Source organism: Durio zibethinus, chromosome 4 (assembly GCF_047325235.1).
Source record: "Durio zibethinus cultivar Kanyao isolate XHJ-2024 chromosome 4, ASM4732523v1, whole genome shotgun sequence".
NCBI lineage: Eukaryota > Viridiplantae > Streptophyta > Magnoliopsida > Malvales > Malvaceae > Durio > Durio zibethinus.
Genome location: NC_143165.1, coordinates 7,182,794 through 7,205,375, shown reverse-complemented (window position 1 = coordinate 7,205,375; position 22,582 = coordinate 7,182,794). Strand labels below are relative to the sequence as shown.

The window sequence follows — 22,582 nt, the reverse complement described above, 5'->3', positions numbered from 1 at the left end:
ACAAGACGCAACTAAATTTTCAGACAAATAAAATTGAAATGCTTACCTTAAAGCTTTTTTTTGGATAAATAAATATTTTACTTAACCAGATAGATGCAGGGGAAAATCATTCTATAAAGAAAAGTGTAACTGAAATCATCAGCAAAAGATAAAAACATCTTACAACATAAAAAGACATGACCAAGCAAACAGACATCATCAACACAACAAATAAGAAAGTAACTAAATTCCCCCAATGCTAACATAAATTGGAATTCACTGGATAACCGGCTGCACGGTTCTTGTTTCCATGTCTCTGTCTTCGTTTGCAATGAAACTTTGAATTGCAAAGAACAATGAATGTAGAAGATAGAACCTAGTGAATGAGAGCCATTGAGACAAGAAATAGAAAATTAGTTTCGAGTATTTTTTATTTATTTTAGCAGTTTTAATAATTTTATATCATGGGATTGAAAAAGATGGATACAATGTCATATAGTTATATACTTGGGTTTTGGTTCTTATTTAAATGCTACATGCCAAATGAAGAGTAAATTAATAACAACAAAAAAACATGTTTCATACCATATTAAACCTGCTCAATGCTGATTAGAAACTTCTGTTTGATTTTTTTGAGCATAGTCACAACATCCACAATATTGTTTCTATCCTCCGGTAACTCAGCCGAACATTTCAAAGCTAATTCCATGATGGATGATATGCAATTTGCTTTAATAATAAAATATTCATCATCTCTTCTTAATAAATTGGCATCCGCAATATCAATCATTCCTTTAGATATTGACATTTTCATCCAATGCCTCATAGTCAATGCTTCACTAAAAATTTCATCTGTTGGCTTCTTTTTTGTGAAGGTTTCTATGAAAAGAATCCCGTAACTATATATGTCACATTTTACCGAAACAATTCCTGCCGATCCATATTCTGTATTTCAAGTATAACAGAAACCGTTATTGATCATCAACCAATTTTAAAATGGTTGTTCAACTATATCATGTAAAATCCTGAACATGAAAAAATATAAATAAAAAAAAAAAGAAAAAATAACCATAAGTGTACAAAAGATCACCTGGTGCCATATATCCAATAGTTGCAAGTGTCATGGTTTGTCTCATGAAATCATCTTCTTCCAATAGTTTGGCAATGCCAAAATCTCCCAAATGCGCAACCATGTCTTCATCTAGTAGAATATTACCTGGCTTTAGGTCGCAATGGATTATAGGAATTGGTTGACCAGCATGGAGGTATTCTAGAGCTGATGCTGTCACAACGTCTAGATCCGGGGATCTATCGCTAAACATTAACTTTTAGGAGTCGCCACCAATCTTTTTTATCTAGGTGCGATTGGCCACATAAAGAATCTGTCCTTTTAGGGAACGCCTAAGTTTAAGGACCCCTAAAAGAATAGGTCCAGGTCTACTAACCAGAACAGGGTTCGGGAGTTCGATTACGTGTGAGGAAGGTTATAGCACCCTCACAACGCCCATCAAAAGATGGTACCAGCTTAAATTTGTGTTATCCAAAAGCCTTAAAATTTTACCAAGTAATTAATTATTGAAAATTATTCTCAATTGACTCTAATACTTTTAGCAGAAAATTGAGAAAATTCCCTCATCTCAAGAGTATGCAAGAAAAACTACTGTTTCACTTGCAGAGGCTCCGTCGTCGGATTATTTAGAGAAAAATCAAAATCAAAATCAGAATAGAAGAAAAGAAGGATTTTTTTTGTTCAGGGAAAATTGATACTTTCAACTTTTCCCCAAAAATATTTTCTTTAAATTTTAATTTCGAGGAAAATTGATACTTTCAACTTTTCCTCAAAAATTTATTTTTTTTGAAAATTTATTTCTAAAGAAAATTGATACTTTCAACTTTTCCCTAAAATTTTTTTTTTTTTTGAAAATTTTGATTTTCAAGGAAAATTGATACTTTCAACTTTTCCTCAAAAACCCTTTTTTTGAAATTTATTTTTAAGGAAAATTGATACTTTCAACTTTTCCCTAAAAATATTTTTTGGAAATTTTGATTTTCAAGGAAAATTGATACTTTCAACTTTTCCTCAAAAACCCTTTTTTTGAAATTTATTTTTAAGGAAAATTGATACTTTCAACTTTTCCCTAAAAATATTTTTTTAGAAATTTTGATTTTTTTAAAGAAGATAGAATAATAAAAATGAAAATAAATAAAGATAAAAAATAAAGGAAAGTAAAACCAAAATAAAGATAAAAAGAATATTAAATAAACCTAATCTAATAAATAAAAAATAAAAAAAAACAAATAAATGAAAATAAAAAAATTTCAAAAAAAAAAAACTTGGAGCGGCTCGGATCGCGGCTCGGCTCGGCTCGAGGAAGAGAAAACGGCTCGGAGGAGCGGCTTGGGAAGCTCGGCTCGGCTCGGCTCAGCTCGGAGGGGGCTGGCACGCGCGGGTCAAGAACCGGGTCGACGCTCGGGTCGGGTCGGGTTCTGCAAAACGCGCGGATCCTGTGGGTTACTTAAGGCCAAAACGACGTCGTTTTGGGAGGGTATAAAAGGCACCTTCCTCTGTTTTTCGGCAGAAACGCTCCTCCCCCCTCTCTCTTCTTCTTTTTTCCTCTCCATTCTCTCTAAAAGCTGAAGAACACCGGTGCCGGATTCTGAAAAATGTCGTCGAAATCTGGAAATTTCGTCGGAAGTTCGTCGGAAGTTAACGAAAAGATCACCGATTTCTGGGATTCTTCGCCGGAAACTGGGCTGGTCGCCGGAAACTTCAAGGTTGGCCGGAATGTTCGTCGAAAAATTCAAACTTCGCCGAAATTTTCGCCGGAATCTGGAAATTTCCCAGAAATTTCCAGAAAAATTTTTCGCCAAAAATTTCCAAAAAATTATTTCTGATCCCTACAGCTATCCTAACACTTCTCGACCTTCTTTAGCCTTCGAAAACTCTTCTAAGCACTTCTTTTCTCTCAAATTCAGTAGCTTTGCTCACTGTTTTTTTGTGTGTCTTTGCATCTGTTCCAGGAGGGATTGATCAGGAGTTCCTGATCAATCCTAATTCCTCCTTGGACGGGGATTCAGTCTTTGAATCCAATTGGACTCTTTTGATTGAATCCCCACTCTTAGTAGGATTCTTCAACATTTAATCTTAGCCATCCAAAATCAAAATAAATAAAAAAAATAGATAATTAGGAAAGATAGGATAAAAAGAAAAAAATAATAATAATCAGATAATCAGAAAGAATCAGATAAAATTAACAGATAATTTAAAAAAATAAAATAAGATAAACCTAAAAATATATTTCAAAACAAAAAAAATATATAATAATAATAATAAAAAATATATAACTATATACATATAAATCTATTCTAAATAAAAATAAATAAATATAGATATACAAAAGGAGAAAAAAAATTCAAGATAAAAATTCAATTGGGCCTTACCCATTTGGGCCAGGCCCAATTGATCTGGGCCTGGACCCAATTGGGTGTCTACAGCTGCCCCTCTTTGCACATTTTTTGTGAAACAGAAATTGCGCAAAGACGTTGTCGTAACGTCTAGATCCGGGGATCTATCGCTAGACATTGACTTTTAGGGAGTCGCCACCAATCTTTTTTTATCTAGGTGCGATTGGTCACCTATGGAATCTGTCCTTTTAGGGAACACCTAAGTTTAAGGGCCCCTAAAAGAATAGGTTCAGGTCTACTAACCAGAACAGGGTTCGGGAGTTCGGTTACGTGTGAGGAAGGTTATAGCACCCTCACAACGCCCATCAAAAGATGGTACCAGCTTAAATTTGTATTATCCAAAAGCCTTAAAATTTTACCAAGTAATTAATTATTGGAAATTATTCTCAATTGACTCTAATACTTTTAGCAGAAGATTGAGAAAATTCCCTCACCTCAAGAGTATGCAAGAAAAACTACTGTTTCACTTGCAGAGGCTCCGTCGTCGGATTATTTAAAGAAAAAAACAAAATCAAAATTAAGATAGAAAGGAAGGAAAGAATGAATTTTTTTTGTAGGAAAAATTGATACTTTCAACTTTTCCCCAAAAATATTTTTTTGGAAATTTCGATTTTCAAGGAAAATTGATACTTTCAACTTTTCCTCAAAAACCCTTTTTTTTGAAAATTTATTTCTAAGAAAAATTGATACTTTCAACTTTTCCCCAAAAATATTTTTTTTGAAATTTTGATTTTCAAGGAAAATTGATACTTTCAACTTTTCCCTAAAAATATTTTTTTTTGGAATTTTTTATTTTTATTTAAAGAAAATAAAATAATAAAAAATAAATAAAAAGAATATTACATAAACCTAATCTAATAAATAAAAAATAAAATAAACAAATAAACAAAGAAATAAAAAAAATTCAAAGAAAGAAAGAAAAAAAAAAAAAAAAAATCTCGAGCGGCTCGGATCGCGGCTCGGCTCGGCTCGGCTCAAGGAAGAGAAAACGGCTCGGGGGAGCGGCTTGGCGGCCTGGCTCGGCTCGACTCGGCTCGGAGGAGGGCTGGCACGCGCGGGTCAAAAAGCGGGTCGACGCCCGGGTCGGGTCGGGTTCGGCAAAACGCGCGGATCCTCTTGGTTACTTAAGGCCAAAACGACGTCGTTTTGGGAGGGTATAAAAGGCAATCCCCTTTATTTTTTCGGCAGAACGCTCCTCCCTCTCTCTCTCTTCTTCCCTTTTCCTCTCCCTTCTCTCTAAAAACTGAAGAACATCGGTGCCGGATTCTGGAAAATTTCGCCGAAATTTGGAAATTTCACCGAAAGTTGGCCGAAAGATCGCCGGTTTCTGGGATTCTTTGCCCGGAAACTGGGCTGGTAGTCGGAAACTTCAATGTTCGCCGAAATTGTTGCCGGAAAATTCAAATTTCGTCGGAATTTTTGTCGGAATCTGGAAATTTCCCATAAATTTCCAAAAAAATTTTTTCGCCAAAAATTTCTAAAAATTTTTTCTCACTCCCAGAACACTCCTAAACTTTTCCTAGCTTCCTATACGCCTCCTTTTCTCTGAAACCAGTAGCTTTGCTTACTGTTTTCTCTGTGTTTTCATTCTGTTCCAGGAGGTGCTTTATATAGGGATTGATCAGGAGTTTCTGATCAATCCCAATTCCCCTTTGGACGAGAATTCAATCTTTGAATCCAGTCTGGACTCTTCTGATTGAATTCCCACTCCCAGTGGGATTCTTCAACTTTCAATCCTAGCCCTCCAAAATAAAAATCAAAATAAAAAAAAACTAGATAATTAGAGAAGATAAATTAGCAGATATTATAGGATAAATAATAATAAAAAAATATATCAGATATATAATTAGATAAGTAAAAATACAAAAATGAATAAAATAAAAAAGATAAAAAATATATATATACATAAATAATAAAATACACATAAATATTAACAAAAAATAAATAAATAAATATATACATATATTAATACATAATAATAATAATAATAAATAATACAATACATAAAATACAAAAGAAGAAGAAAAGAGAAAAAAAAATACAAGATAAAATTGAATTGGGCTTACCCATTTGGGCCAGGCCCAATTGATCTGGGCCGGACCCAATTGGGTGTCTACAGCTGCCCCTCTTTGCACATTTTCTATGAAACAGAAATTGCGCAAAGACGTAGACACCCAATCAAGACTCAACTCAACATTTTTTGGTTTTTTTTGTTTTTTTGTTTTTTTGTTTTTTTTGTTTTTTGTTTTTTGTTTTTTTGTTTTTTTTTTTGTTTTTTGTTTTTTACCAAAGCTCCTCTAAACAGAGGCACCACGACTTTTGAAAAGTAAATTGCTCCTCTAAACAGAGGTACCACGACTTTGGAAAGTAAATTGCTCCTCTAAACAGAGGCAACGAACTTGAAAAAGTAAATTGCTCCTCTAAACAGAGGCACCACGACTTTGGAAAGTAAATTGCTCCTCTAAACAGAGGCAACAAACTTTGAAAAGTAAATTGCTCCTCTAAACAGAGGCAACGAACTTTGAAAAGTAAATTGCTCCTCTAAACAGAGGCAACGGAACTTTGAAAGTAAATTGCTCCTCTAAACAGAGGTACCACGACTTTGGAAAAGTAAATTGCTCCTCTAAACAGAGGCAACGAACTTTGAAAAGTAAATTGCTCCTCTAAACAGAGGCAACGAACTTTGAAAAGTAAATTGCTCCTCTAAATAGAGGTACCACGACTTTAGAAAAGTAAATTGCTCCTCTAAACAGAGGCAACAGAACTTTGAAAGTAAATTGCTCCTCTAAACAGAGGCAACGGAACTTTGAAAGTAAATACTCCTAGACAATCATGTCCGAAGGAGTTGAAAGTTGTGTTTGAGGGAATTTCAGGAGATTATGCCCAAAGGTCTTATAAATCAACCCTGATACCAAGAGACATCTTATTTCAAGGATTAGGAACTTACCTGACAAGTTTCTTCTCAAACTTGCAAAGTCTTTTCATATCTGTCTTTTCCATGTGGGATGTTGGAACACCCCTGCTTCTTGAATTTGTACACTATACTTTCCTGAAAGTAGTGTATGCTATGCAATGTGCATGATTTTCAATGCATGCTATGCAAATGTTGGCCAATTAATTCTTGTTCAATGTATGGTACTCAAGTTTCTCAAGCTCTTTTTTTCTTTCTTGGGTGTCAAGCCCTTTGATTCCTCAAGGATCCAATTGCACTGCTCTTCTAAGATGAACCAGTATAGCTCTAAATTGTCCTTTCCACTCACATTCTTTCCTTGTTCAGTTTCTCAATACTTTGGAATAAGCTTCATCAATCGATCATCCCTTGACCATCATTCAATGAATTTCTTAGCACTAGCAAATTTCAAAACAAATTTCATCCACCATCACTGGGTCCTTGTCTCAGCATCAACCATTCCAAAACAAACTCTGTCCACTGATTGTTCCCACCATTCGACCAATTCATCCTTGTACTCATCACTTGGTTGTATCGCTTTTCAAGATTTGCCCCATCATATTCTCTATTTGGTCACATCATACATCCTTCTAAATCATCTCTTTTAGGTTTTTACCATTTCTTCATCATCTTAGATTTCTTTTCAAATGAATGTAAGATTCTTTTAAACACATATTCATTCATTCATTATCATTTCAATTCTTGACAAATATAATGCAATCAAGCATTTTCTCAATTCATTCTAGGGGTGAAACAATAAGAGAACAGAAGGTGAATTATGGTAAAGATAATCAATGGAGATCTATTTTGGTAGAAAATAAATGGGAAAGGAAATAAATTGGATGTCATTGAGGTGAATGGTATGTCCAAATGATGAATATTCAGACAATTTTCAACATTAATCTAGGATTCTTTTTCAAAAACTCATTCCATTTACTATTGAAGTCATCTTGAGCTTGGCGAACTCTGCCCCAGTCTTTGAGGGATCTTCAGATGTCTTTGATCTTTCATTCATGTGAGCCATTTGACCTGGATCCTTTTTTTTTTTTTTTGGTACCAAAATCACCCTTTCAGGTTTTCAATTTGAATCTCTTTTTTTATTTTTTTATTTTTTCATTTTTTTTTCATTTTTTCATTTTTTCTTTTTTCTTTTTTTTTCATTTTTTTTTTCATCATCTTTTTTTTCTCATTCTTCACCTATTATTGACATCCTTCATACATCAAACTTTTAAGGTAATGTAGCATGATTCCATTGCTTCATCATGAGCATGCCTTCGCTCAACATATGATCATTCAAGTTGGGTATTCACACTTGATCCAAATGGACTTTCCAAGGTTGTAATGTAGGTCAAGGTGAAGGGTCATAAAAAAAATGGATATAATAGGCTCAAAACATGTATTAAAAATGTTCAAGACCGAAGGATCATTTGATGCAGCTTGGCATTTTGCCCCACATCATTTCACTACTTTTTTTTTTCCACACAAAGGATTCTCATTATTTTACCCCAAGTCATGTGTGGCATTTATTTTTTTTTTGCTTTTCTTTCTCTTTCCATTTTTGAGACCTTTTGTGAAAATTTTTTTCCAAAAATTGCCCCCCAGTGTAGAGGGTGATCCTTGGTTAAGGTTCAAAAAAAGAAATCATAACAGGCTCAAAAGGGTAGCAATAAATGGTTTTTCAAATGGTAAAAGAAAGATGACCATTTTTCATCTCAATTGTGAATACCTTTCTTGAACATCATCTATTGAACAAAGCTCATGAACTTGTATAAAAGATTGCACACCTTCAAGACATATCTATTTCACCTTCAGTAATAGCTTACTTTTTGCTTAAATCATCTCCTCACATTAACGTGGATGAGTTCTCAAAATTAAATCCCAGAATTATTGTTATCATTGTCTAAATATTCATCATCTGAAATTTAAGAATGGGAATGTGAAGTTATGAAAGGTAACAAAGCATGGAGTAATGATCAGGTGAAAGAGAAAAATGTAATGAAATGCATTGACTTGCCTTTATTAAAATGATAACAAGTGAAGTCATATTGCAAAAAAAAATCTAACATTGTTTGAAAAGAAATCCCAAAATGACAGAAGAAAACTTTCAACCAGCCTTATCTCCATTGACATCTTACCCCTCAATTCATTGTGAATCTCCGGATCCTTTCTGTTCTTGACTTTCGTTCAGTACACTAACATTAGGTGCTGTTGCTTTTCCTTGATCAAAACTTACCATTCCATCATTGATCAACCGTTGCACCTTATACTTTAAAGCAGTGCAATTTTCAGTAGAATGGCCAGTAATTCCATAATGATAGTCACAACGAGCTGTAGGATCGTACCACTTTGGATAGGGTGGTTTAAGTGGTTCCACATGGCTGGGGGCAATCAAGTGGCTATTATAGAGTTCTCGATATAACTCTGTATAAGTCATAGGGATTGGATCAAATACAGGTTTTTCTCGAGTAGTCCGTTGTTCTCGTGAGCCACTTGCTGGGTTAGTAGGACGAATTTGGGTTCTTACAGGAGCTTGAATGTTAAGGCAGTAAGTGGATGAATAAGATGGTTGTGGGGCTAGCTGGTATGGGTAGGATGAGGCATTATTCACAGCAGGATAGTATGAAGAGTAACCTTGGGATGGATAGGGTTGATAACCCCTGAATTGTTGTCTATCAAAGCTCACAGCTTGAGCTTCAGCTTCTTTCTTTTCTGATGCCTTCTTGGTTTCTCCTCCTTTCAACTTACCATTTTTTATGGCACTTTCAATAATTTCTCCAGAGATCACCATGTCGGCAAAATTCTTTGTTGCATTCCCTATCATCTTTTCATAATAAGGAGGCTTCAAAGTGCTGACAAATAACACTGTAGTTTATTTCTCTGTCAGAGGAGGTTGTACCTGTGAAGCTATATCTCTCCATCTCTGGGCATACTCTTTAAAAGACTCGTTTGCCTTTTTCTCCAGGTTTTGCAAAGACAAATGGTCAGGAGCCAAATCGATGATATGTCGATATTGACTGATAAAATCATGTGCCATATCGCTCTAAGAGCGAATACGAGTCCTGTCCAACTGAAAATACCATCTGGTCGCAGAGTCAGTAAGACTGTTTTGGAAAACATGCATCAATAGCTTTTCATCATGTGCATGAGCTGCCATCTTCCTACAATACATGGTGATGTGGGTTTTAGGGCACTTTGTACCGTCATATTTTTCAAATTTGGGTACTTTGAATTTATAGGGGATAACCACATTAGGAACTAGGCAGAGCCCAGCAGCATCAACTGACCCATAAAAGCTAAATCCTTCTACAGCCCGTAGCCTCTGCTCTAGCATGCTAATCTTGGAACTTTCCTCAGCCTTTACTCTCATCTTTTCCTTCTCCTTCTCTTTTACATCATCTAGATCAGGAATTGGTTCTGCTGCTTTTTCAGTGAAGACAGGATTTATATAGCTATTATACTGCCCTGGGTTGAAAGCTGATGGCATTCCAGCACATGTTGGATATGCAAAATGTTGTGGTGGGACCTCTTGGGCAGACTGGGCTTGAGGTGGGCCAAAACCTAGAGGGTACAATGGGTCAGCCACTTCTTGCTGGCTTGTACTTCCTTCAACTCCTTTTCCTTTATTCATATTATTGAGAGCCTCCAGAATTTTGCTAAGTTCATTTTCAATCTTCTCTTGAGCTTTTTCTAGCTTTTCAAATCTATGAGAACTTTCCTTCTCCATTTGCCTTGCTCTGGATCTTGTGTTGTATGGATGAGCAAGGTTTTCGCTAGATGGAGCTATCCTCGGACCTTGAGTACCATACTTATGATTAGAAATGTTATGCTGTACCTTATGTATGATGCTTTGATACACAAATGAAATGTACATTTTTTGAATGAAATCTAGTATGAAATGAATGCAAATGATTGTGTTGAAACATGATCATGAAAAGAATACAGATGCATACAATCAGACAAACAACATAGTTAGTTCCGTGGATGAAACGAAAGTGATGCTGATGCATAATGTTACATATAATAAAAATAACACACAAAGTTAAACAATCAAAATGATTAGACAAACACCCTTTTGTGTCCTAATTTCAGGGCATATCTATCATTGGGTAGAAAGGGCTCTATCTTAGGTGTAGGCACTTCTAAGGTTCACTATATGTGGTTTAAGGTCAAAGTCTAAAGGTCCTCAAATTGCTCCTTACATCCCTGTCCATCACAGACTAGTAAGGCACCCTAATCTTCACCCATTACAGGCTACAAGCGGAAAAGGTTCAATTTGAGTGAGAGTATTTCGCTAGCCACTGCGGAGGCATTAAACCTCACGAAAGCAATAGGTACTTTACTCCCTCCTAGAGGGACGGAGCTCGGGTATAGAGCTCATGTTATGCACATGCATATGAATGACATAATTAACAAGGTAACTAAAACATGAATGAATAACAACACATATATACAACAAGGTTCAACTTCATTTGGCTTTTGGATAACACAAATTATTTGCTGGCCTGACTCTCAAGGTCCCCAGTGGAGTCGCCAAGCTGTCGTAACGTCTAGATCCGGGGATTTATCGCTAGACATTGACTTTTAGGGAGTCGCTACCAATCTTTTTTTTATCTAGGTGCGATTGGCCACCTATGGAATCTGTCCTTTTAGGGAACACCTAAGTTTAAGGGCCCCTAAAAGAATAGGTTCAGGTCTACTAACCAGAACAGGGTTCGGGAGTTCGGTTACGTGTGAGGAAGGTTATAGCACCCTCACAACGCCCATCAAAAGATGGTACCAGCTTAAATTTGTATTATCCAAAAGCCTTAAAATTTTACCAAGTAATTAATTATTGGAAATTATTCTCAATTGACTCTAATACTTTTAGCAGAAAATTGAGAAAATTCCCTCACCTCAAGAGTATGCAAGAAAAACTACTGTTTCACTTGCAGAGGCTCCGTCGTCGGATTATTTAAAGAAAAAAACAAAATCAAAATTAAGATAGAAAGGAAGGAAAGAATGAATTTTTTTTGTAGGGAAAATTGATACTTTCAACTTTTCCCCAAAAACATTTTTTTGGAAATTTTGATTTTCAAGGAAAATTGGTACTTTCGACTTTTCCTCAAAAACCTTTTTTTTTGAAAATTTATTTCTAAGAAAAATTGATACTTTCAACTTTTCCCCAAAAATATTTTTTTTGAAATTTTGATTTTCAAGGAAAATTGATACTTTCAACTTTTCCCTAAAAATATTTTTTTTTGGAATTTTTTATTTTTATTTAAAGAAAATAAAATAATAAAAAATAAATAAAAAGAATATTACATAAACCTAATCTAATAAATAAAAAATAAAATAAACAAATAAACAAAGAAAGAAAGAAAAAAAAAAAAAAAACCTCGAACGGCTCGGATCGCGGCTCGGCTCGGCTCGGCATAAGGAAGAGAAAACGGCTCGGGGAAGCGGCTTGGCGGCCTGGCTCGGCTCGGCTTGGAGGGGGGCTGGCACACGCGGGTCAGAAAGCGGGTCGACGCCCGGGTCGGGTCGGGTTCGGCAAAACGCGCGGATCCTCTGGGTTACTTAAGGCCAAAACGACGTCGTTTTGGGAGGGTATAAAAGGCAATCCCCTTCGTTTTTTCGGCAGAACGCTCCTCTCTCTCTCTCTCTTCTTCCCTTTTCCTCTCCCTTCTCTCTAAAAACTAAAGAACACCGGTGCCAGATTCTGGAAAATTTCGCCGAAATCTGGAAATTTCGTCGGAAGATCGTCGGTTTCTGGGATTCTTCGCCAGAAACTGGGCTGGTCGTCGGAAACTTCAATGTTCGCCGAAATTGTTTCCGAAAAATTCAAATTTCGCCGGAATCTGGAAATTTCCAGAAAAATTTTTTCGCCAAAAATTTCTAAAAATTTTTTCTCACTCCCAGAACACTCCTAAACTTTTCCTAGCTTCCTATACGCCTCCTTTTCTCTGAAATCAGTAGCTTTGCTTACTATTTTCTCTGTGTTTTCATTCTGTTCCAGGAGGTGCTTTATATAGGGATTGATCAGGAGTTTCTGATCAATCCCAATTCCCCTTTGGACAGGAATTCAATCTTTGAATCCAGTCTGGACTCTTCTGATTGAATTCCCACTCCCAGTGGGATTCTTCAACTTTCAATCCTAGCCCTCCAAAATAAAAATCAAAATAAAAAAAAACTAGATAATTAGAGAAGATAAATCAGCAGATATTATAGGATAAATAATAATAAAAAAATATATCAGATATATAATTAGATAAGTAAAAATACAAAAATGAATAAAATAAAAAAGATAAAAAATATATATATATACATAAATAATAAAATACACATAAATATTAACAAAAAATAAATAAATAAATATATACATATATTAATACATAATAATAATAATAAATAATACAATACATAAAATACAAAAGAAGAAGAAAAGAGAAAAAAAAATACAAGATAAAATTGAATTGGGCTTACCCATTTGGACCAGGCCCAATTGATCTGGGCCGGACCCAATTGGGTGTCTACAGACGTAGACACCCAATCAAGACTCAGCTCAACATTGTCATTTTTTTTTTGTTTTTTTGTGTTTTTTGTTTTTTTTCATTTTTTTTTGTTTTTTTTTGTTTTTGTTTTTTGTTTTTTGTTTTTTTTTACCAAAGCTCCTCTAAGCAGAGGCTCAACGACTTTGAGAAAGTAAATTGCTCCTCTAAACAGAGGCACCACGACTTTGAAAATGTAAATTGCTCCTCTAAACAGAGGCACCACGACTTTGAAAAATAAATTGCTCCTCTAAACAGAGGCACCATGACTTTTGGAAAGTAAATTGCTCCTCTAAACAGAGGCACCACGACTTTGGAAAAATAAATTGCTCCTCTAAACAGAGGCACCACGACTTTGGAAATTAAAAGGCTCCTTGACAATCATGTCCAAAGGAGTTGAAAGTTGTGTTTGAAGGAATTTCAGGAGATTATGCCCAAAGGTTTTATAAATCAACCCTGATACCCAAAAGGCATCCTATTTCAAGGATTAGGAACTTACCTGACAAGCTTTTTCTTTTCCAATTTTGCAGAATATCTTCATCTCTATCTTCTCTATGTGGGATGTTGAAACACCCCTGCTTCTGAATTTGTACACTATACTTTCCTGAAAGTAGTGTATGCTATGCAATGCATATGAATTTCAATGCATGCCATGCAAATGTTGACCAATTAATTCCTATTCAATGTATGGTACTCAAGTTTCTCAAGCTTTTTTTTTCTTGGGTGTCAAGCCCTTTGATTCCTCAAGGATCCAATTGCACTGCTCTTCTAAGATCGAACCAGTGTAGCTCTCAATTTGTCTTTTCCACTCACATTCTTCCTTGTTCAGTTTCTCAATACTTTGGAATAAGCTTCATCACTTGACCATCATTCAATGAATTTTTCAACACTAAAAAATTTCAAAACAAGTTTCATCCACCATCACTAGGTCTTTGTTTCAGCATTAACCACTTTAAAACAAACTTTGTCCACTGATTGTTCTGATCATTCAATCATAATTTGTAAGTCATATCGACCAATTCATCCTTGTACTCATCACTCGGTTATACCACTTTTCAAAATTTGCCCCATCATGTTCTCCATTTGGTCACATCATATATCCTTCCAAATCATCTCTTTTAGGTTTCTACCACCATCATCTTAGATTTCTTTTCAAATAAATGCCAGACTCTTTTAAGCACATATTCATTCATCCATTATCATTTCAAATCTTGACAAATATAATGCAATCAAACATTTTCTCAATTCATTCTAGGGGTGTAATAATAAGAGAACATAAGGTGAATTATGGTGAAGATAATAAATGAAGATCTGTTTTGGTACAAAGCAAATGGGAAAGGAAATGAATTGGATAGATGTCATTGGAATGGATGGTATGTCCAAATGATGAATATTCAGACAATTCTCAACATTAATTTAGGATTTTTTTTCAAAAACTCAATCCATTTACAATTGAAGTCATCTTGAGTTTAGCAAACTTTGCCCCAGTCTTTGAGGGATCTTCAGATGTCTTTGATCTTCCATTCATGTGAGACATTTGACCTGGATCTTTTTGTATCAAAATCAACCTTTCAGGTTTTCGATTTGAATCTCTTTTTTTTTATTTTCTCATTTTTTCTTTTTTTTCTTTTTTTTCTTTTTTTTTTTTCATCTTTTTTTTTTCATTTTTCATCCATTATTGATATCTTTCATACATCCAACTTTAGAGCAATGTAGCATGATTCCATTGCTTTATCATGAGTATACCTTCGCTCAACATATGATCGTTCAAGTTGAGTATTCACACTTGATCCAAATGGACTTTTCAAGGTTGTAACGTAGGCCAAGGTGAAGGGTCATAAAAAATGGATATAATAGGCTCAAAACATGTATTAAAAAGGTTCAAAACCAAAGGATCATTTGATACAACTTGGCATTTTGCCCCACATCATTTCACTACTTTTTTTTTCTCACACAAAGGATTCTCATTACTTTGCCCCAAGTCATGTGTGGCATTTATTTTTCTTTTGCTTTTTTTTTTCTTTCCATCTTTGAGACATTTTATGGTGTTTTTTTTTTTTTTTCAAAAATTACCCTCCAGTGTAGAGGGTGATCCTTGGTTGGGGTTCTTCAAAAAAATAATAAGCTCAAAGGGGTAACAATAAATGTTTTTTTCAATGGTACAAGAAAGATGGCCATTTTTCATCTCAATTGTGAATACCTTTCTTGAACATCATCTATTGAACAAAGCTCATGATCCTGTATAAAAGATTACATATCTTCAAGACATATCTCTTTCACCTCCAGTAACAGTTTACTTTTTGCTCAAATCATCTTCTCATATTAATGTGGATGAGTTCTCAAAATTAAATCTCAGAATTACTGTTATCATTGTCTAAATATTCATCATCTGAAATTTAAGAATGGGAATGTGAAGTTATGAAAGGTAACAGGGCATGGAATAATGGTCAAGTGAAAGAGAAAATGTAATGAAATGCATTAACTTGCCCTTATTAAGATGATAACAAGTGAAGTCATATTGCAGAAAAAAAATCCTAACATTACTTGAAAAGAAATCTTAAAATGACAAAAAAAACCTTCAACCCACCTTATCTCCATTAAAAATTAGCCCCCTATATGATCAGGTGAAGAAATCCCTATTGACATCTTGCCCCTCAATTCATTGTGACTCTCCAGATCCTTTCTGTTCTTGACTTTCACTCAGTACGCTAACATGAGGTGTTGTTGCTTTTCTCTGATCAAAACTTACCATTCCATCATTGATCAACCGTTGCACCTTATGCTTTAAAGCAGTACAATTTTTAGTAGAATGGCCAGTAATTCCATAATGGTAGTCACAACGGGCTGTAGGATCATACCACTTTGGATAGGGTGGTTTAAGAGGTTCCACATGGCTGGGGGCAATCAAGTGGCTATTATAGAGTTCTCGATATAACTCTGTATAAGTCATAGGGATTGGATCAAATACAGGTTTTTCTCGAGTAGTCCGTTGTTCTCGTGAGCCACTGGCTGGGTTAGTAGGACGGATTTGGGTTCTTACAGGAGCTTGAATGTTAAGGCGATAAGTGGATGAATAAGATGGTTGAGGAGCTAGCTGGTATGGGTAGGATAAGGCATTATTCACAGCGGGATAGTATGGAGAGTAGCCTTGGGATGGGTAGGGTTGATAACCCCTGAATTGTTGTCTATCAAAGCTCACAGCTTGAGCTTCAGCTTCTTTCTTTTCTGATACCTTCTTGGTTTCTCCTCTTTTCAATTTACCATTTTTTATGGCACTTTCAATAATTTCTCCAGAGATCACCATCTCGGCAAAATTTTTTGTTGCATTCCCTATCATCTTTTCATAATAGGGAGGTTTCAAAGTGCTAACAAACAGCACTGTGATCTTTTTTTTTGTCAGTGGAGGTTATACCTGTGAAGCTATATCTCTCCATCTCTGGGCGTACTCTTTAAAAGACTCGTTTGACTTTTTCTCCAGATTCTGCAAAGACAAACGATCAGGAGCCAAATCGATAATGTGTCGATATTGACTGATGAAGTTGTGTGCCATATCGCTCTAAGAGCGAATGCGAGTTCTGTCCAGCTGAACATACCATCTGGCTGCAGAGCCAGTAAAACTGTCCTGGAAAACATGCATCAAGAGTTTTTCATCATGAGCATGAGCTGCCATCTTCCTGTAATACATGGTGATGTGGGTCTTGGGGTACTTGGTACCATCATATTTTTCAAAATTTGGTACTTTGAACTTATAGGGAATAACCACATCAGGGACTAGGCAGAGCCCAGCAGCATCTACTGACCCATAAAAGCTAAATCCTTCCACAGCCCGTAGCCTCTGCTCTAACATACTGATCTTGGAACTTTCCTCAGCTTCCACCCTCATCTTTTCCTTCTCCTTCTCTTTTAAATCATCTAGATCAAGAATTGGTTCTGCTGCCTTTTCAGTGAAGACAGGATTTATATAGCTATTATACTGTCTCGGGTTGAAAGCTAATGGCATTCTAGGATATGTTGGTTGTAGCGGGACCTCTTGGGCAGACTGGGCTTGAGGTGGGCCAAAACCTGGAGGGTACAAAAGGTCAGTCACTTCTTGCTGACTTGTACTTCCTTCAACTCCTTTTCCTTTATTCATGTTATTAAGGGCCTCCAGAATCTTGCTTAATTCACTTTCAATCTTCTCCTGAGCTTTTTCTAGCTTTTCAAATCTATGAGAACTTTCTTCCTCCATTTGCCTTGCTCTGGATCTTGTATTGTATGGATGAGGAGGGTTTTCGCTAGATGGAGCTATCTTCGGACCTTGAGTACCATACTTATGATTAGCTGTGCCTTATGTATGATGCTTTGATACACAAATGAAATGTACATTTTTCTGAATGAAATCTAGTATGAAATGGGTGCAAATGATTATGTTAAAAACATGGTCATGAAAGTAATGCGGATGCATACAATCAGACAAACAACATAGTTAGTTCCATGGATGAAATGAAAGTGATGCTGATGCATAATGTTACATATGATAAAAATAATACACAAAGTTAAGCAATCAAAATGATTAGATAAACACCCTTTTTGTGTCCTAATTTCAGGGCATATCTATCATTGGGTAGAAAGGGCTCTATCCTAGGTGTAGGCACTCTTAAGGTTCACTATATGTGGTTTAAGGTCAGAGTCTAAAGGTCCTCAAATTGTTCCTTACATCTTTGTCCATCACAGACTAGTAAGGCACCCTAATCCTCACCCATTATAGGCTACGAGCGGAAAAGGTTAAATTTGAGTGGGAGTATTTCGCTAGCCACTGCGGAGGCATTAGACCTCACGAAAGCAATAGGTACTTTACTCCCTCCTAGAGGGACGGAGCTCGGGTGTAGAGCTCATGTTATGCACATGCACATGAATGACATAATTAAAAGGTTAAATAAACATGACTAAAAAAAAAATTACACATATATACAACAAGGTTCAATTTTATTAGGCTTTTGGATAACACAAATTATTTGCTGGCCTGACTCTCAAGCTCCCCAGCGGAGTCGCCAAGCTGTCATAACGTCTAGATCCGGGGATCTATCGCTAGACATTGACTTTAGGGAGTCGTCACCAATCTTTTTTATCTAGGTGCGATTGGCCACCTAAAGAATCTGTCCTTTTAGGGAACGCCTAAGTTTAAGGACCCCTAAAAGAATAGGTCCAGGTCTACTAACCAGAACAGGGTTCGGGAGTTCGATTACGTGTGAGGAAGGTTATAGCACCCTCACAACGCCCATCAAAAGATGGTACCAGCTTAAATTTGTGTTATCCAAAAGCCTTAAAATTTTACCAAGTAATTAATTATTGAAAATTATTCTCAATTGACTCTAATACTTTTAGCAAAAAATTGAGAAAATTCCCTCACCTCAAGAGTATGCAAGAAAAACTACTGTTTCACTTGCAGAGGCTCCGTCGTCGGATTATTTAGAGAAAAATCAAAATCAAAATCGGAATAGAAGAAAAGAAGGATTTTTTTTGTTCAGGGAAAATTGATACTTTCAACTTTTCCCCAAAAATATTTTCTTGAAATTTTAATTTCGAGGAAAATTGATACTTTCAACTTTTCCTCAAAAATTTATTTTTTTTGAAAATTTATTTCTAAAGAAAATTGATACTTTCAACTTTTCCCTAAAAATATTTTTTTTTTGAAAATTTTGATTTTCAAGGAAAATTGATACTTTCAACTTTTCCCTAAAAATATTTTTTGGAAATTTTGATTTTCAAGGAAAATTGATACTTTCAACTTTTCCTCAAAAACCCTTTTTTTAAAATTTATTTTTAAGGAAAATTGATACTTTCAACTTTTCCTCAAAAACCCTTTTTTTGAAATTTATTTTTAAGGAAAATTGATACTTTCAACTTTTCCCTAAAAATATTTTTTTGGAAATTTTGATTTTTTTAAAGAAGATAGAATAATAAAAATGAAAATAAATAAAGATAAAAAATAAAGGAAAGTAAAACCAAAATAAAGATAAAAAGAATATTAAATAAACCTAATCTAATAAATAAAAAAAAACAAATAAATGAAAATAAAAAAAATTCAAAAAAAAAAACCTGGAGCGGCTCGGCTCGCGGCTCAGCTCGGCTCGGCTCGAGGAAGAGAAAACAGCTCGGAGGAGCGGCTTGGGAAGCTCGGCTCGGCTCGGTTCGGCTCGGAGGGGGCTGGCACGCGCGGGTCAGGAACCGGGTCGACGCTCGGGTCGGGTTCGGCAAAACGCGCGGATCCTGTGGGTTACTTAAGGCCAAAACGACGTCGTTTTGGGAGGGTATAAAAGGCACCTTCCTCTGTTTTTCGACAGAAACGCTCCTCCCCCCTCTCTCTCTTCTTCTTTTTTCCTCTCCCTTCTCTCTAAAAGCTGAAGAACACCGGTGCCGGATTCTAAAAAATGTCGTCGGAATCTGGATATTTCGTCGGAAGTTCATCGGAAGTTACTGAAAAGATCACCGGTTTTTGGGATTCTTCGCCGGAAACTGGGCTGGTCGTCGGAAACTTCAAGGTTGGCCGAAATGTTCACCAAAAAATTCAAACTTCGCCGGAATTTTCGCAGGAATCTGGAAATTTCCCAGAAATTTCCAAAAAAATATTTCGCCAAAAATTTTCAAAAAATTATTTCTGATCCCTACAGCTATCCTAACATTTCTCGACCTTCTTTAGCCTTCGAAAACTCTTCTAAGCACTTTTTTTCTCTCAAATTCAGTAGCTTTGCTCACTGTTTTTTTGTGTGTCTTTGCATCTGTTCCAGGGGCCCTTTATATAGGGATTGATCAGGAGTTCCTGATCAATCCCAATTCCTCCTTGGACGAGGATTCAGTCTTTGAATCCAATTGGACTCTTTTGATTGAATCCCCACTCCTAGTAGGATTCTTCAACATTTAATCTTAGCCATCCAAAATCAAAATAAATAAAAAAATAGATAATTAGGAAAGATAGGATAAAAAGAAAAAAATAATAATAATCAGATAATCAGAAAGAATCAAATAAAATTAACAGATAATTTAAAAAAATAAAATAAGATAAACCCAAAAATATATTACAAAACAAAAAAAATATATAATAATAATAATAATAAATATATAACTATATACATATAAATCTATTCTAAATAAAAATAAATAAATATAGATATACAAAAGGAGAAAAAAAATTCAAGATAAAAATTCAATTAGGCCTTACCCATTTGGGCCAGGCCCAATTGATCTGGGCTTGGACCCAATTGGGTGTCTACAGATGCAACATCTATCATTATATTGATCCTTTGTAAGATGTCAAGAAAATGGCTTTAAGAATGTAACCATTTCTCAAGACTTCCATTAGGCATGAAATCAAGCACCAAGGCTTTGAAGTCCACATCAGAGCAGCAAGTAATGACCTTGACAAGATTGCGATGGACTATATTACGCAAAGCTTCACATTCAGTGTCGAAACTCCTAAATGCTCCCTCTATCTGCAAATTGAAAACTTTTATTGCAACATTCATCCCATCTGAAAGCCTCCCTTTATATACAGATCCAAAATCCCTGAACCAAGAAAGTTGCATTCTCCAAATCCTTCAGTTGCTTGTGAAAGTTCATCATATGAAATTCTTCTCCATGTTTTCAAAGATAACAAATCTTCCTTAACTGGTAGAGTTATACTCCTGCTTTTGCATTTCCTGTACATAATAGTAAAAGTTATGATTACTACAACAATAGCAATTGTTGGCAAAGCACACCTTAAAACACGCAGCATAATCAACTTGGAATTTTTGTGGAAGCTACTCTTGCAAGGTGGGACTAGCAATCTAGGTGGACCACAAAGTGCATAATTTTTCATGAATGACTTGCTAGAAAAGTTTCGAAATTGTCCTTCAATGGGGATTTCTCCTTCCAATCTATTGTAAGACACGTTAAAATATTTTAGATTCAAAAGTTTCTCCAAAGACTTGGGAATAACTCCAGAGATATTATTATTGCATAAATCCAAGAATTCCAAACTAATCAAGCCACCAAATGATTCAGGAATATGACCATGAAATTTGTTATTAGATAAATCTAAAGAAACCAAAGTTTCAAGGCCCCCGATTGTAGGTGAGATATCACTCATCAAAAGATTCCTTGACAAATTTAAATACATCAATGCCCTTAAATATCCAACATCAAGTGGATGTGAGCTGCCAAGGTAATTTGACGACAAATCTATTGTTAAAATATCTTTGAGGCTCCACAAGATTGAAGGTATCGTAGAACTCAATTTGTTGGATCCTAAGATATAGATTTCTCAAAGAAGTCAAATTACCCAAACATATAGGCATAGGTCCTCCAAGCTTATTATAAGATAATTCCAAATGAAATAATCTCTTCAATCCGCAAATATTTTGTGGAATGGGCCCTTGTAATCCATTCATTCCGAGAATCAAAACTTGCAAATTTCTTAGTCCACCTATTGTCGCTGGAATAGATCCACTTATTTTATTGTCGCTAAGGTGTAAAAGCAACATGTTGCTTAAGTTACCGACTTCCAATGGAATATTACCTTGAAGCTCACAATCAGAAGCTAAAAATTGTTGAAGAGTTCTAGAAAGATTCCCAATGTAAGTTGGAAGAATGCCATTCAATGGATTTTGTGAAACATCTATAAATCTCAAATTCTTGCAATTTACCAAAGAAGAGAGAAAGCTCCACTTGTGAGTAGCAGGTTCTGCGGTAAAATGATTGTTCGCAATTGAGAACCATTCAAGGCGTCTTAAGTTGGCAAAAGCATTTGAAATAAGGCCAGAGAAGGAGTTATTTCTTAATGAAAGCCTCTTGAGCATGGAAGCATTGGAGATAGAATTGAGAATGTTTCCGCTAAGATTATTTTCCCCCAGAATGAGTGTTTCAAGTTTTTGAAAACTGGTCATCGGTGGCAAGTTATCTGTTAAAAAACTGAATCTTTTAGTACTTTGTGCTTACCACAATTTTGTCAAAGAGAGTAAATTTGACAAGATAAAAACTAAATTGAAAAAAAAAATAAAACTTGAAAGAAAAATAATGTATGTATTTACTATTTATGTATATTTTCATAGAAAATTTTGTGCAAACAAAGCAACCACCAATTCAATATATAAATTTTATTTTTAAATTAAAGGAGAAAAATTATCTTTGTTTTAGAAGTGAACTTGATTACTAACATCAAGCTAATAAACACACATCACCAATTGAATGATGTCGAAGTAGAGATTGAAATTCATATTTCATATAAGAATACAAGAATTTAAATTGTAAAAATAAATGAAAAGAGATTAAATCCATAGTGTGTCTAGGATCTTTCAAATTTTAAATTTCATTTAGATCCAATAAGGCTTGTAATTGAATTTCGAAGTAACCCATTTAAATCAACATTTTTACTTAAAGGGCAACAATTGCTTTGGGTTATATACGAATTGGTTTTGATTGATTCAGATTAGGGAAAAACCAGAAAAAATGAAAACAAGTTTTAATTGGATAAAAATAGGTGATTAAGCTTAGGAAGATGATGACACATATCATCAAGCAATCTACCTGATAAATTATTATTTCGTAGATCAACAGCGGTCAAAGAAGAAATGTTGAAGATGGAAGTTGGAATCTGACCACTAAGACCCATATTTGTTGCACTTAATATCTCTAAACTAAAAAG

At 35.2% G+C, this 22,582-nt stretch overlaps 1 pseudogene across 1 annotated transcript; it reads right to left on the bottom strand.

The window, feature by feature from the left end:
- Window positions 1–509: 509 nt before the first annotated feature.
- Window positions 510–21,886, bottom strand: LOC111304455 (receptor kinase-like protein Xa21; annotated as a pseudogene). Its single transcript, XR_016341920.1, has 3 exons — window positions 20,156–21,886; window positions 1,070–1,255; window positions 510–924 (listed from the first exon to the last, which is right to left on the bottom strand). The product of XR_016341920.1 is annotated as a receptor kinase-like protein Xa21 (transcript).
- Window positions 21,887–22,582: the final 696 nt, after the last annotated feature.